Here is a 14,371-nt window from a genome sequence, read left to right as displayed (position 1 = left end):
ATTTGTTTGCGTGAATTTTATTTTCTACGAACATACACCAAAGCGATACCAGATGACCTGAATTTCATAGAAGGGTGATCTCATTTCAGTCTAAGACTGACAATCACACGGATCACCCTAGCCCGGCCCCTGGCTTTGGTTTCCATACGCCGAATCGAGTGTGTGCAATACATGTCATGTGCGTTATCAAAAACGATAGCCTTGTCTCTGTTAGCACAAATATCGAGATAATATCTGCAAATGAGTAAATCACATTTATGATGCGACTGAGGTATAAACGACATTCGCCTGTGTCGACTAGATAGCCATCATGAATTAATTCAATAAAGTCTGCGCAGGAAGGCCTCAAGGCGAACTGACGAACCCATTATGCCGAAATAAGTTAAAATACTGTCACTACTAAGTTTTCAGGGAGGGCCTCCTAGCGATTTCACGTATAATATTAACTTTTAATATCAGTGCATTTCGTATCTTTAGAGACCAGACTGTATAATGAACCATGAGCCTGTATTTTTGATGGAGGTGATCATGCGTAAGAGCAAGTCAGAGTGGGACCGTTTGAAAATTTCCATCAAAAGTAGGGGGAAACTTTGAAAACGAACATGGAAACTCGCGGTTATGATAGCTCATGACCACCACTTTTTTCTTTGTTCAAACAACAACGTCAAAGGCAGCGTATATCTATGAATATACCATTTAAGTGCATTAAATAACCCTGAACTCCGAAACGAGCCATTTGTACCTGTTAAGGACCCAATGTACAAATCTACTAACTATGTATTACTGAACATTCATCAAATATAAACAGAAATCGCATTCAAACCTGACAGGAAAAAGTATTCACCTCTTCATACTGATAACCTCATTACACCGAAAGATAATCTACCTATACGTTATGGTAACACGAACGGAAAAAAAAACACACAAAAACAAACAATAACGAAAGACGATAAATAGAGATCAAAAGTAATTATATAATTTGAATATGCCCCAAGAGGTCAAACAAAAATGATTGGCTCGTATCGTAAGCATATTTATATATATAAGGTGTTTACTACTAAGGTCCCTAAACTGACGCTTCAATTGATGATGGCTTTCACCATAGTTTCTCTGTCGCTCGCATTCTTATCGGCAAATAAATTATACATAGGCACTTTGCCATAGAGATTAACGGTCGACGATAGCGTGCATCTCTCATCTTCGAAATCATTGATTGAGGCATTTTTTGCACATCATCTTTGATTTTTATCCTGCCTAGTTTTGAAATTTCCAGGAACCCTTTCCAAAATGCAAACATTGTACACTGCTGCACATTGCAAGATTTCTCCGCGTTCAGAAACCATTTATAAAGCATACTGTAAACTCGCTTGAATCTGAATTCCTTCCCGGAAAAATCCACCTGGTTTCGTTTTTAGGTCATTTCAACAGGGCTGAATAATATAATAGTTTGCCGAGTGCACGATAAAATGGAATAATTTTAGCTCTTTTTTTGTGTGATTTTATTTTCTACGAACGTACACAAAAACGATACCAGATGAATTCAATTCCATGGTAGGATGATCTCATTTCATTCTAAGACTGACAGTCACACAGATCACCCTAGCACGGCCCCTGGCTTTGGTTTCCATACGCGCGATCGAACGTGTGCAATACATTCCATGTGCGCATGCGTTATCAAAAACAATAGCTTTGACTCTGTTGACACAAATGTCAAGATAATATCTGCAAATGAGTATATCACATTTATGATGCGACTGATGTATAAACGACATTCACCTGTGTCGACTACATAACCATCCTGAATGAATTCAATTAAGTCTGCGCAGGAAGGCCTCAAGGTGAACTGACGAAGTCATCATGCGAAATAAGATACAACGCCGCAAGGACTACTTTTGAGAGCCCGCCAGCGATTTCACGCATAAGTTTAACATCAGTAAAGTTCGTGTCCATAGGGGACCAGTTATCTTTAATGAACCAGGAGACTGTGTTTTTGATGGAGGTGATCATGCGTAAGAGCAAGTCAGAGGTGGCTCATTCGAAAATTAACATCAAAAGTCGGGGGAATTTTGAAAAGAACCGCAAAAACCTTATGAGGCCAAAAAAAACCATTGATTTGTTTCTGGTCAGCGCGCGCATCACTTCAAAGTGTGCGCGTCAACTCTTTTTTTTCCTGTTTTCCATTTGCCCCAATGGAAAAAAGGGGGAAATGTATAAAATTCCAAAATTTAAAAAAATGAAAAAAAAATTGCGTCACCCATTATTTTTGCCACATGTCAATGACCAGCAACAAACCTATTATGTTTTTGGGCCTGACCATCACTTTTTCTTTGTGCAAACAACAACGTCAAATGCAGCTTATCTATGAAAATAGCGTATAAGTGCGTGAAATGGCTCATTTCTACCTGTTAAACGACTTTATGTACAAATCTACTGACTATTACTAAACATTCATCGCAAGTCAACAGAAATCGTATTCATACCTTACTGAAAAAGTATTCACCTTTTCATACTGATAATCTCATTATGCTGAACGATAATCTGCCGATACTTTATGGTAATACGAACGCAAAAAAGGAAAGAAGATCAGAATATTATATATATATATATATATAATATATATATATATATATATATATATATATATATATATATATGGTGTTTACTACAAAGATCCCTAAAGTGAGACTTCAATTGATAGCTTTCATCATAGTTTCCCAGTCGTTCTTATTGTAATCGGCTAATAGATTTTACATAGGCTCTTTTCCCTGAAGATTTACCGTCGAAGATAGAGTGCATCTCTCATCTTCTTGCAAATCGTCTTTGATTTTTCTCAAGCCTAGTTATGAAATCTCCAGGAACCCTATTCATTATACAAACATTGTACACATCTGCGCATTCTAGGATTTCTCCTTGTTCACAAATAATTTAAAAAGCATACTGTAATTTCGCTTGAATCAGAATTCCAGCCTGAAAAATTCCGCTTGCTTTCGTTTTAAGGTCATTTCAACAGTGCTGAATATTTTAATAGATTGCTCAGTGCACGGTACAATTATGGTTTTGTTTGTGTGATTTTATTTTCTGCGAACATGCATTAATATAAAACGATAGGAGATGAACTGAATTCCATTGTAGGATGATCTCATTCAGTCTAAGATTGACTATCTTACGGATCACCCGAATCATTCCCCAAGCTTTGGTTTCCATACGCGCGATCGAGCGTGTGCACCACATTCCATGTCTGTTATCTAAGATGATGATAGCCTTGTCTATTCCAGAAATTGAGACTTCAATTGATGATGGCTTTCACCATACTTTCTCTGTCGTTCTTATTGTTATCGGCAAATAAATTTGACATAGACTCTTTCCCTAGAGATTAATCATCGAAGACAGAGATCATTCCGCATCTTCGACAACTTTGATTGAATCATTTTTTGCAAATCATCTTTGAATTTTCTCCTGCCTTTTTCTGAAGTCTCCTAGTTATCTCCTGTTATACCTTGCTGACGCGTTCGTTGATGACTTTGTCAAATTTAATCCGGTGATAATCTGGTGACAGCGTCCACAGATTAGTAATTTACCATTGCTTACTTTGGACAATTAGACACTCAAACTCATCAGATAATAGATACAGCATGTTGATAAAACGTGTACGCAAGATTGTCAAGGGCAGTGCTAAGTTAAGACCAAAACACCAAAGGTTGGTAGAATATGTATCTTTATTAGCAATACAACGAAACACCTACCCACCCCTGGGGACGGACACGTAGGCGTCACCCTATGCTAAAACTGAAGTCTGCGTAGGAAGGTTTCAAGGTGGACTGAATAACTCAATTATGGTGAACTATGATAAAATACTGTCACGACTGTTTTGAGAGCCCGCTAGCGATTTTACGCAGCATATTAATGTTTGATATCATTCAATTTGTGTCCCTAGGGACCAGTCGTTTTTATTGAACCGAGAGCCTGTGTTTTGATGGAGATGATCAAGCGTAAGAGCAAGTCAAAGTGGTACCATTTGAAAAAATTACGATAAAAAGTAGGGGGAAACTTTAAAAGACACGAAAGAAGCTCATGGCCAACTATTTTTCTTTGTTCAAACAACACAGTCAACGGCATCTATCTATTATTTACCATATAATTGCATTTAACTTTGTAACAAACACCTTTACAAAAAGTCACGAAATTCAGTGCTGTCGCTCTAGAAACAGAGCTATTTTTCAAAAGTCATTGTCAATGCCATATTCCCCGCTTTTTGAATTAAATGGCCGTCACACAGCCATATTGGGTCGGATCGCAAAACAAATTGACGTGCTGTTGTGTGACATCAAGAGTAATCCTTGTACAAAGTTTGAATGAAATAGCTTTATATATCTCTGAGATATCTGGTGGTGTCAAAACAAGTACTCGCGTGGGTATACTCTGCTGATATTCGACCAGCCGTAAGAGCAGACCACAATGCAATATCCCTAAAAATGCGTCTCTCTCATTTTCCTATAGGACCAGGCTACTGGAAGTTCAACACAAGTTTACTGAAAGATGAAAACTATAAAATATTAATAAGGGGTGTTATAAATGATACCATTAATGTCTATAGTAAATCATGTGATAAAAGAAATCTGCTCGACATTATTCAGATAAAAATTAAAGAAGCCAGTACGAAGTTTTCAAAAAGGAAAGTAAGAACAATGAAAAACCGACAAAATGTCAATCAAAATGAAAAAGCTGACTAAGAAGATACAATAATTAATCAGGATAATAAGGATTTAATCAAATCGTTTGAAGAAAAAAAGAAAGAATTAGCGGAAATTTACGTATGGCAGTTAAGAGGTATCCAGATCAGATCCAGAGTAAAATGGTACGAAGAAGGGGAAAGAAATAGTCGTTATTTTCTAGGGTTGGAAAAGAAGAGATATAGGGCAAAACTAATAACAAAATTAGAGGTGAATGGAAAGATAGTTACAAAGTTAGACAAAATTCTAGATGCAGAACGAGAATTCTATCAAGATTTATACAAGTCGCAGGGAACGAACTTTTACAATATTTCAATGATATCAATATAAAATCTGGCCTCAAGAAAAGTGATGCTAGATCATGTGAAGGTATCATTACAGAAGAAGAGTGTACAAGAGCAGTTTGGCAATGAAAAATAACAAAACTCCAGGGCTCGATAGAATTCCAATCGAATTCTACAGGTGTTTTGGGATACTTTGAAAACAATTGTTGTCGATGCTTGTAATGAGGGGTTTGATATGGGAAAGTTGCCAGTATCACAATGTACTGGCATAATTACTTTGATACACATTTACAAAAAAGATTCAAGACTTGCATTAAAACATTGGAAGCCAATATCATTGCTTAACCACGACTATAAAATTCTGTCGTGTGTTTTGGCAAACAGACTGAAAAGAATTCTGCCAGCATTCATTTTTTCTGACAAAGTTGGGTACATCAAAGAAAGATCCGTCGGGCAAAATGTACGAGTGATTGAAGACCTCATTGATTTCGTTGAAACGGAAAAGAGGGGAGGAGCGATTTCATTTCTTGATTTCTGTAAAGCTTTTGATACAGTTGATCACAAGTTCATGTTCCATGCATTGGAAAAATTTGGTTTTGAAAGTTCTTTCATAGATGGATCAAAACAATTTATACTGACTGCAATAGTGCTATAGTAAACAATGCTTGGAAAGAGGCATTCGACAAGGGTGTCCGCTATCGGTATTATTGTATTTAATAGTTGCTGAAGTCTTAGCACAAATAATAAGAAACGATAATAGCATAGGAATTAAGGTAAAAAACAAAACAATTAAAATAGCCCAGCTGGCTGACGATACACAAGTCTATACCCCAAGAAAAGTCGTTAGCAAGGGCGCTTAATCTAATTGACCAGTATGGAAAGAATTCTGGCATCATATTAAATAGAGACAAGTCAGAGGGACTGAAATAGGCGACCTGGAAAAATTTAGATAGTCTTGGTTTTATTCCTTGGCCGAAAAAACCTCGCTGTTTATTTTGGTCATGATGAAAGTGAAGTGTTAAAACTTAATATGGACAATAAAATTGAAAGAATAGAAAGTATGTTTAATGGCTGGAGGAAACGACACCTTACTGTATTTGCTAAAATAAAAATTCTAAAGAGTTTTGCAATGTCAAAAATTACATATTTATCCTCGATGATTGAAACACCAACATATGTGGTCACACGTTTGAACAACTTATTTTACGATTTTCTGTGGGGTGGAAAAAATGAAGCATTAAAAGAAGTATAGTTATCAACAAATTAGAAAATGGTGGGCTTCACATGATTGACGTTGAGTCAGTAATGAAGCCATTGAATTGCAGATGGGTCAGAAGACTGATTAATGGTGCTGATGACACTTGGAAATCAGTTGTCAATTTTTACTTTGAAAGCTTTGGAGTGTTAACCACATTTTTACGCTTAACTTTGACAAACGAGCGCTCAAGTTCATCACAAAACAGCTGCCAAATGTTTAAAAGGAGTGTTAAATAGTTGGTACGAAATAGTAACGAATGACAAAGATATACAAGTGAAACCAAACATAGTTGGAGAACAAAATATTTGGGGAAATCGTTTTGTAACAAGTGATAAACAGGTGTTATTTTTCAGAGAGTAGATTGAAGCTTGTTTTATTTACGTTGCAGACCTTTTTATAGATGGTAATTTTATTCATCAGGACCATGTGGTAGAAAAACTTTCAGACCATAAAAACTGGATTGTACAATACCTTACAATTAAGAAAGATATTCCAACATCAATGAAAACGATGTATGAATTTGTTAAATAATGATTTACTTGTCAATAGACAAAGAAGACCAATAGTGATAAAGAATTACCAGGGAAAATATTCCGATATACATGATATTTCGTTTAAAGATTTTTATTGGGTGTACATAACAAAAAGCACTGACGACTCATATGCAAAGGTAATTTGGGAAAATCAGTTGGGAACAGGCTGTGATTGGAGTACAATTTGGAATGTAAAGGTGAAAAGTATGACAGTTAGAAAATATGCACAATTCAACATTTTTCTCTTGTATAATAAAATACCACACAGGTACAATCTATGGAAATGGAAGAAAGTTAATTCACCCATGTGTGAATACTGTAAGCGCATTGAGAATTGTCAGCATTTTCGTTTTGAATGTATCTTTGTGAAAGACCTTTGGAAATATGTTAAACAGACGATTGATAGAATTTATAGAATAAGTTTGAAGTTATTGTGGAAACACATAATTTATGGATATTTCCTGAAACAAAAGAATCTAGAAGATTTGAATTTTATTATAATGGTTGCAACTTTTTCAATATATAAAGCGATAGTGATCAACCAAAATAATATTCAGAGATTGTTAATTGAAGAATTGATTTGTAATAATTATTCAAAGAAGATTAAGGTCATTTCAAAATTTCACAATGACTGGAAATGATATTGTTATATCACTTCTTGTTATGAAATAAAGGGTTTATTCTTTGGAAAAAAAAATAAACTGATATGATCATTGAAAGGCTTTTGAGTCAATTTTATTCACTTTCACTCACTGGCTAACAAACACCAGTGTACTAAAATACCGGAAGTGGTAAACTTGGTCATTGAAGCAGTCGACGTGTGCAACTGTAAGCTTTTCCAGTTACAGTGTATAGAATGGCTACAGAATATAGGGGCAAAGCACTCGGTGTCGATGTTTAAGTCGAGTAGAAATAAAGGCTTCTGCGAATACCACTTTGAGAAGGGCTGCTTTTAGCGAAAGTTGCAAGTCCAACTACTGAAATACAAGCCTTAAAGAAAACTGTCAGGGCATGGCATATCCAGCCCCAAGTGCTTTGCTTGTACATATGGGACAGTACGTATGCTCGGGCACAAGAAACGGAATGCTGTAGGCAGGACCGCTGGTTCTAGACTAATCATGGCTACATCAGGGTGTTCTGTAACACATTAAAATGCTCGCACTTTTAGAATTTGTGTCGATCTCTAAAGAGAATTGGCATTACTTCGGCGTTGGTATGATTTCACAGCGAATGCAAACGCAACACATGCATCATGGGTTGACAATGACAGGCATGATTGATCGCCGAGAGGAATTGGAACTTCGTCATCGGAGCTAGAATAGTCACTTTCCGAACTCGAATTGCTGTAACTTTCTGACGATGTCAGTCTTGCATCATCGATTGCTCGCTCAGGTTTTGCCGATTATCTTCACCATTATGATTTGCGAACCGCGTACGCGTCCTCTACTTGGCGTAGAAGAGCTTTGCTGTAGGTTACCTCGCTTTGAACCCGCTGTGTACACTATGACAAGCACGTTTGTACGTCACTTGCGGTTTCCGTGCGTTCAGCTTGTGGCCACTGCGTTAGTACGCGCAAGTGAAAGTGAATGATACAAATGCTTTTTTGTTTATTTTTCACTAAATAATGACCTGATTACCTAAGAAAGGCTGGGTAAATTTCCCCTTTAATACTTTATCGGTCGATTTTTTGTTGACTTGATCCATTATCAGTTGTTTGGAATCTTTACTCTTTGACATGGCTAGGTTATCGGTTGATTTGATAGACGATTGGTTGATGTAATACTTCGTCGGTTGATTTGATACGTTATTGTTCGCATGGCTACATTATGGGTTGATTTGATACGCTGTCTCTCTATTTATCTATCCGTCGATCGATCTATCTATCTATCGATATATATATATATATATATATATATATATATACACATATATAGATCTATCAATCGTTCTCTTAGTCGAGCATTCGATCATATTCATTCAATCATTCAATCGATAGAAATATCGATCGATTGATAGATCAATGCATCTATCGATCAATAGGTCGATCTATCGATTAATGGATTGATCGATCTCTAGAGGATTGATTGAGGATAAATCTATCCCTATGAATCTATTCCCATGAATGACTTGACCCAATACATTACCAGTTGATTTGATACGTTATCGGTAAATTTGTTGATACGTTATCGGTTAGGAGAAACTACTACGTTATCGGTAAATTTTTACTACCTTATTGGTTAGAAAAAATTTAGTACGTTGTCGGTTCTCTACTACATTATCGGTTGATTTACTACATTATCGGTATTTTTTTAAAACGTTATCGGGTTTGATACGCTATCGATTAGTTACTACGTTATCGGTTGTAACAGGGCACAGTTTCTGGTTTTAGGGTGCAAACTTTCTTTTGAGAAGACAAAATTTATTTCAATACAGCAAAGTACTTTTTCTACCATCGTCGTAAAGCACGTGCCTCTTTACGGCAACAGCTCAGCGCTACCCGTTTTGCGTAGGTCAGCGGAGCGGAAATTATTGCTCTGGCTCGCGAGAATGTTTTTCTACACGCCAGAAGTGAAGTTATCCCACAATTACCATATCAGTCCGGGTCATTTCCAAAATTGGCGACTCATCATGATAATGTATGGTGGCTTTTAGCCAATCATGGACTAGATTACATAACTAATAAAGTACAGGTCACGCTTGGTCACAAATTACCCACCAAGTGCGATCGGCAGTCTTGGGCCGCTTATTAAGCCTCTGTCTTGTGAATTTCGACGAATTTCGATTGTCAACAATCCACGTGTTCTGCAGAAGGTCATTTCCAACAACGAGTCCGATGAGTGAAGAAATATTCGAAATATTTACGATTCATTTCTACTTCCAGTTTATCGATTTTGCTTAAGTACCGAGAATCATTTTGTTGATGTTCGTCATCTCTATTAGAAATACTGTTATAAAGGTTATTTGTGTAGGTCCGCGTATGGCGTTTTGCAAGAAGGAAGAGCGATGTCAGAGCTTTAAAATGATACCTGTTTAGAAGTTGTCCTACGCAAACTAAAAATGGTACGCGACTGTTGACAGAGTGGCCACACAACTGTTCGATATACGGTAGAATTTGGGATCGTTACCATCTCCGATACAAATGGGGTTTTCTGAACGATCTGTGTAGGTACAGGATTTATGTTTCGCAGGACTTCGGGCCAGTGTCCAGGAATCACAGCGATATATGGGGTTCTATTGTCTATAAATCCAGAATGTGTGTTGACAGAGTGGCCACACAACTGTTCGACACTATGACAGAATACTGCGCGAGAGCGACACAGTATGGCGTACGTAACCAAGGACGTATGTGGAGGTTGCCAGGAAATACAATTTTTACTGATGGCGCGCTGGACGCTGATTGGCTAATGATAGGGGAAAATATTATGGTATAGCGTCGAAAATGACCCGGACTGCATATTAGAGGACGCTGTAGGAGTACACAGACAACTAGTCTCGGTTACCCAGACTCCTCTGCGCTCTCGTTTTGCCGGCAGCGCAGAGGAGTCTGGGTAACCGAGACTAACAGACAACACAAGCAGATGAGGTGGCTACGATGCATTGAGCAGTTTCTACTTTCTATTTTATTTCATGGAGGTAAGGTTTATTACCTCCATGCTTATTTCGACTGACTGCCGTTATAGGTCAAATCCCGCAGTCGCGCGTGCTTCGATACACGGCGGTCACTTAGTGGTTAGCCCTGCGTAGGATGCTGTGTGTTCCCGGCGTTATACGAAGGCCGCATAACGCCGGGAACACAAAGGGCTACTGTGTAGTAAGCATTAGAAAAAGGGGAAATGCATACCACACAGCGGCGGCCGTGCATCTGAACCACGCGCGACTTTGGTCAAATCTGGCGGACCCGGTTCAGTTTGTCGATAGAAATCTGGCTTCTCCTCTTAGAGACCAAACGGAGGGGATACATAACAACAGAGTGCCTGAATAAAAGGGACCCAAAGTCGGTCCCATCGCACACCGTCAGGACGAACCTCTCAAACATAAAACCATTCTTCGGGACCAAGTTCAAACAAGGGAGCCGTCATTATTTACGGCCCGGGGGTCGGAGGAATCGGAGCGGGGGTTACTCAAAAATGGAAAGCTACGAGGGGGTTGCTCAAAATGTGGAGGGAAAGAGGGGAGTACTCAATTTTTGGTGCGAAATAATAAATTGAAACACCTCTCAGATGGCACCATTGCACACATCAATTTCTAAAAATTTTCGATTCGAGAGGAGGTTACCCCTCTCATGCTCTCTAGGGATGTTGTCACAGTTTTACAAAAAACTACTCGTCTTATTGCTTTGATATTTGGTATACAGGTTCCAAAGGGTAATTGTAATATGATATGTTGAAATTATGATGAAATCTGCAATGTTCTTTTTCCGGGCAATTTAATTATGCTGTTTTTGGTCAGAGATTGTGATTCATATAAGGGATAATCTTAATGTGATATGTTCAAATTATGATGAAATCTTCAATTGTGTATTTTTGCAGCCATTTTTTGCCAGTTTTTTGTCTGGCCACTAAACTGAGCTATCAAAGATTTCCACCTTCTTCATCAACACACGTGTCAAAAATAGTTTTACTATACATAACACAGAGGTACTATATCGGCCGCTAGGTCGTTGTTTAGTCATAGAGATGTGTAAATTCAGGTGAGGAGATAGCTTAAGAAAATGCTGTCCCCTAAAGTTAGCAGAGTCGAGTACTTGGCCGTGCGGGGCATTTTTCTGTACTTCATATTAACATTTTTAATCATTGTTAGTCCCCGTCTGAAAAAAAATGGAAAATAGAAGCCGAGCAATGGATAGTTTTGCACACCTTTGTATAGAGTTACATTTCTCTCTCACCGAAATCCTCCAACTGGATGTCATGCAAAGAACTAAATCCTAACCATGCCGGAAAATGCCGAGAGAGTTTGACCGGTTAAGAAGGGCTTGACTACGCAGTTTCTGCGTAGTGAAGCTTCATTACGTATTCATGGTGACCCCTGGCCAGCTGTCAATAACTTTGGGGGCTTTTGTCTTTTGGCCTGCTTTGCATATGCGTCGTTGGACACGACCTGCCAATCACCCAGGTAGTCAATTAAACTATTAGTTGACTGTTTACCGACCCAATTAACACTATCTAGCAGTATCAGTCATATTTTAATCGCGTGGCCCGGGTGGGCACAACGTAGGAACGCGTGTATTTCTATGTGTACGTTTCACCACCGTCCCTCCGGGACGGTGGTTTCACTTACGGTGTTGTTTGTACCATGGAGGTAGGAATGTTTGTACCATCGTGCGTTTGAAGTAAGCTTACTTGTTTCACCTACAGCATTACCTTCAAGGTGACAGGCTTACTATTAATGTTCAGTATCATTGCACCGAGTTCTGCCCACGGTGAAAACCACCTGTTTTGCCACGGTCCCTCTGTGGAGGGACCGTGGTTTTGCCTACTAATTACTGCCCGTCGCTGCCCGTCCTGAATGTAGCCTATCTATAGCTACAGTAATCAGTCAATATATAATACCCCGCGCCTTATAATTTTTATATAAACCACAGTCTCTCTATCCACGAGGGACTGTGTATAAACTTATAAAATCATAGTCCGTGCCGTAAAATTGTTGACTTTCGATGCGATATACAGGTTGATCGTTGAATCGCACCGGCGCATCCATATTTACTTGCCCCATAAGCTTACTACTCTGTAAAGGGTGGGTAGATGGAATTCCTGGGCCAAAAATGAACACCGGGGCGAAACTTTTTGTGAACCCATGTGAAAACATAAATCATTTATCAGTTTTGATATATACTCCTAAATTGTAAGTTTGATCATGGAGGTACCTCCATGGTTTGATCAAAATCGAGACCACATTCAAGGGCTATGCAGACTGTCCATGTACGCACACACAGTGACAAGAAGGCGGCAAACACCTACTTACCAAGAACATCGAATCGGCGAAAAGAAGCATTAAAAGCTATAGGCTCATCGCCAAAACAAACGCGCCAAGCGCTAACAAAAACCCATACCGAGCGGCCCTTTTCAGGGCCACCAAACACTCCAAAAAGAGAACTACCAAAAAAAACCCATAAAATGACATAGAACACACAAACACTTAAAAGAAATAACAAAAATCGTACACATAAAAATAACGTGACAGAAAAAATGGCCGTGGAAATAAATCAGCTATTTCCAAAGAAAAGCCGACAACAACATGAAATTCAACAACAACCTATCATCGCTCAAACTATGAAACTCCGGAAAATAGTACTAGGCAAAGGCCTTAAAATTAATTCGGACGCCAACAAAACCAAACAGAATAAAACCACCTCAGGATTTCAACAAATAAAGTCGTAAAATGTGACTACGCTACATCGTGAGACACAAACAATCGCAACAACACAAATTCAAAGAAAAGTCAAATTGGGCTCCACAAACAACAAACACCAAAAACTTGAAAGCTATCTGAAGCTGCTAAACTCGCATTTCTAGAGATACCCTTTCAAACAAGGAAACAAAACATGTCGCGTGCTAAAAGAATCGCGATAAACCAGCTTGCAAACAATAGACAAATTTCGGGGGAAAAAAACCTCGACAAGGGTCGGGTTTTCGTCATTGTCAACACAAACGATTACGTACTCGAATGCGAAAGGCAATTACGCAACACTCAGTATTATATACAACAAGCCAGAACAAACAGTAAACAAAGTAAACGAACTATGAATCAAAATGTACGAGAACAAGCACATCAACCAGGATACTTGTGAGTATCTTGATCCAATAAACATAAAATCCGTACCCCCAGTGGTACTTATTGCCTAAAAATTCACAAACCTCCGCAAAAATCTAAAAGACACACCAGTCAAAACAAATTTACCGAAGTAAAGAAACATAGAACAAACAAACCGAACCACCAAACGGACTCACAACGTGACCAAAAATTAATATACTTGCCTCGCTAATCGAAAAGCAAGACCACTAAAATGCATTAAAATAAATTTCTACAAACACAAACTAAGGAAAGAATCTACACCGCGACTGATGAGAAACCACACCCGGGTTTGGAAACGCAAGCGTCAAAGGGCGACTCTATCAACTTTTGTAACAACATAGGTCCGGCTGCGTCTCGCCATAAGCTTTCCCCACACAAACAAAACATTACCGTACACACTAATCCAAACTTCTCTACAAATATCCAAAGCGAAACAAACATTTTTATTAACACACACACAATCGGATAAGAATGTAGGAACACATTTTCGAAACGAATCAAACACAAACTCGACACAAAAACATTTAGGATAGTTAGATGGGGAGCCTCTTTCACATTTTTTACATCTCGCTATACTGTCTATGATTCTAAAAATAAAGTCATCTGCCACTTTTTCTGTATACGCGGTTTGGCAAAACTCATCTCTTCAATCGAAAGTCGGGCGATTTCATGGTTCTTTGGGGTACGTCGAGCTTAAGGAATGTGGTTATATTCGCGATGTTTTATTCGAAATTATTTATTTCTTCTAGGGCAAATGCACGTAATTCATGCTGT

General features: G+C 38.3%; 1 protein-coding gene across 1 annotated transcript in view; it reads left to right on the top strand.

The window, feature by feature from the left end:
- LOC139149104 (short transient receptor potential channel 6-like) overlaps nt 1–14,371 on the top strand; it is a 52,120-nt gene that overhangs the window by 765 nt on the left and 36,984 nt on the right. The window lies entirely within an intron of this gene.

The sequence above is a fragment of the Ptychodera flava genome, chromosome 14 (genome assembly GCF_041260155.1).
Source record: "Ptychodera flava strain L36383 chromosome 14, AS_Pfla_20210202, whole genome shotgun sequence".
Classification (NCBI taxonomy): domain Eukaryota; kingdom Metazoa; phylum Hemichordata; class Enteropneusta; family Ptychoderidae; genus Ptychodera; species Ptychodera flava.
Note: the sequence above shows the minus strand (reverse complement) of the source record. Positions and strands in the feature narration are given on the sequence as shown.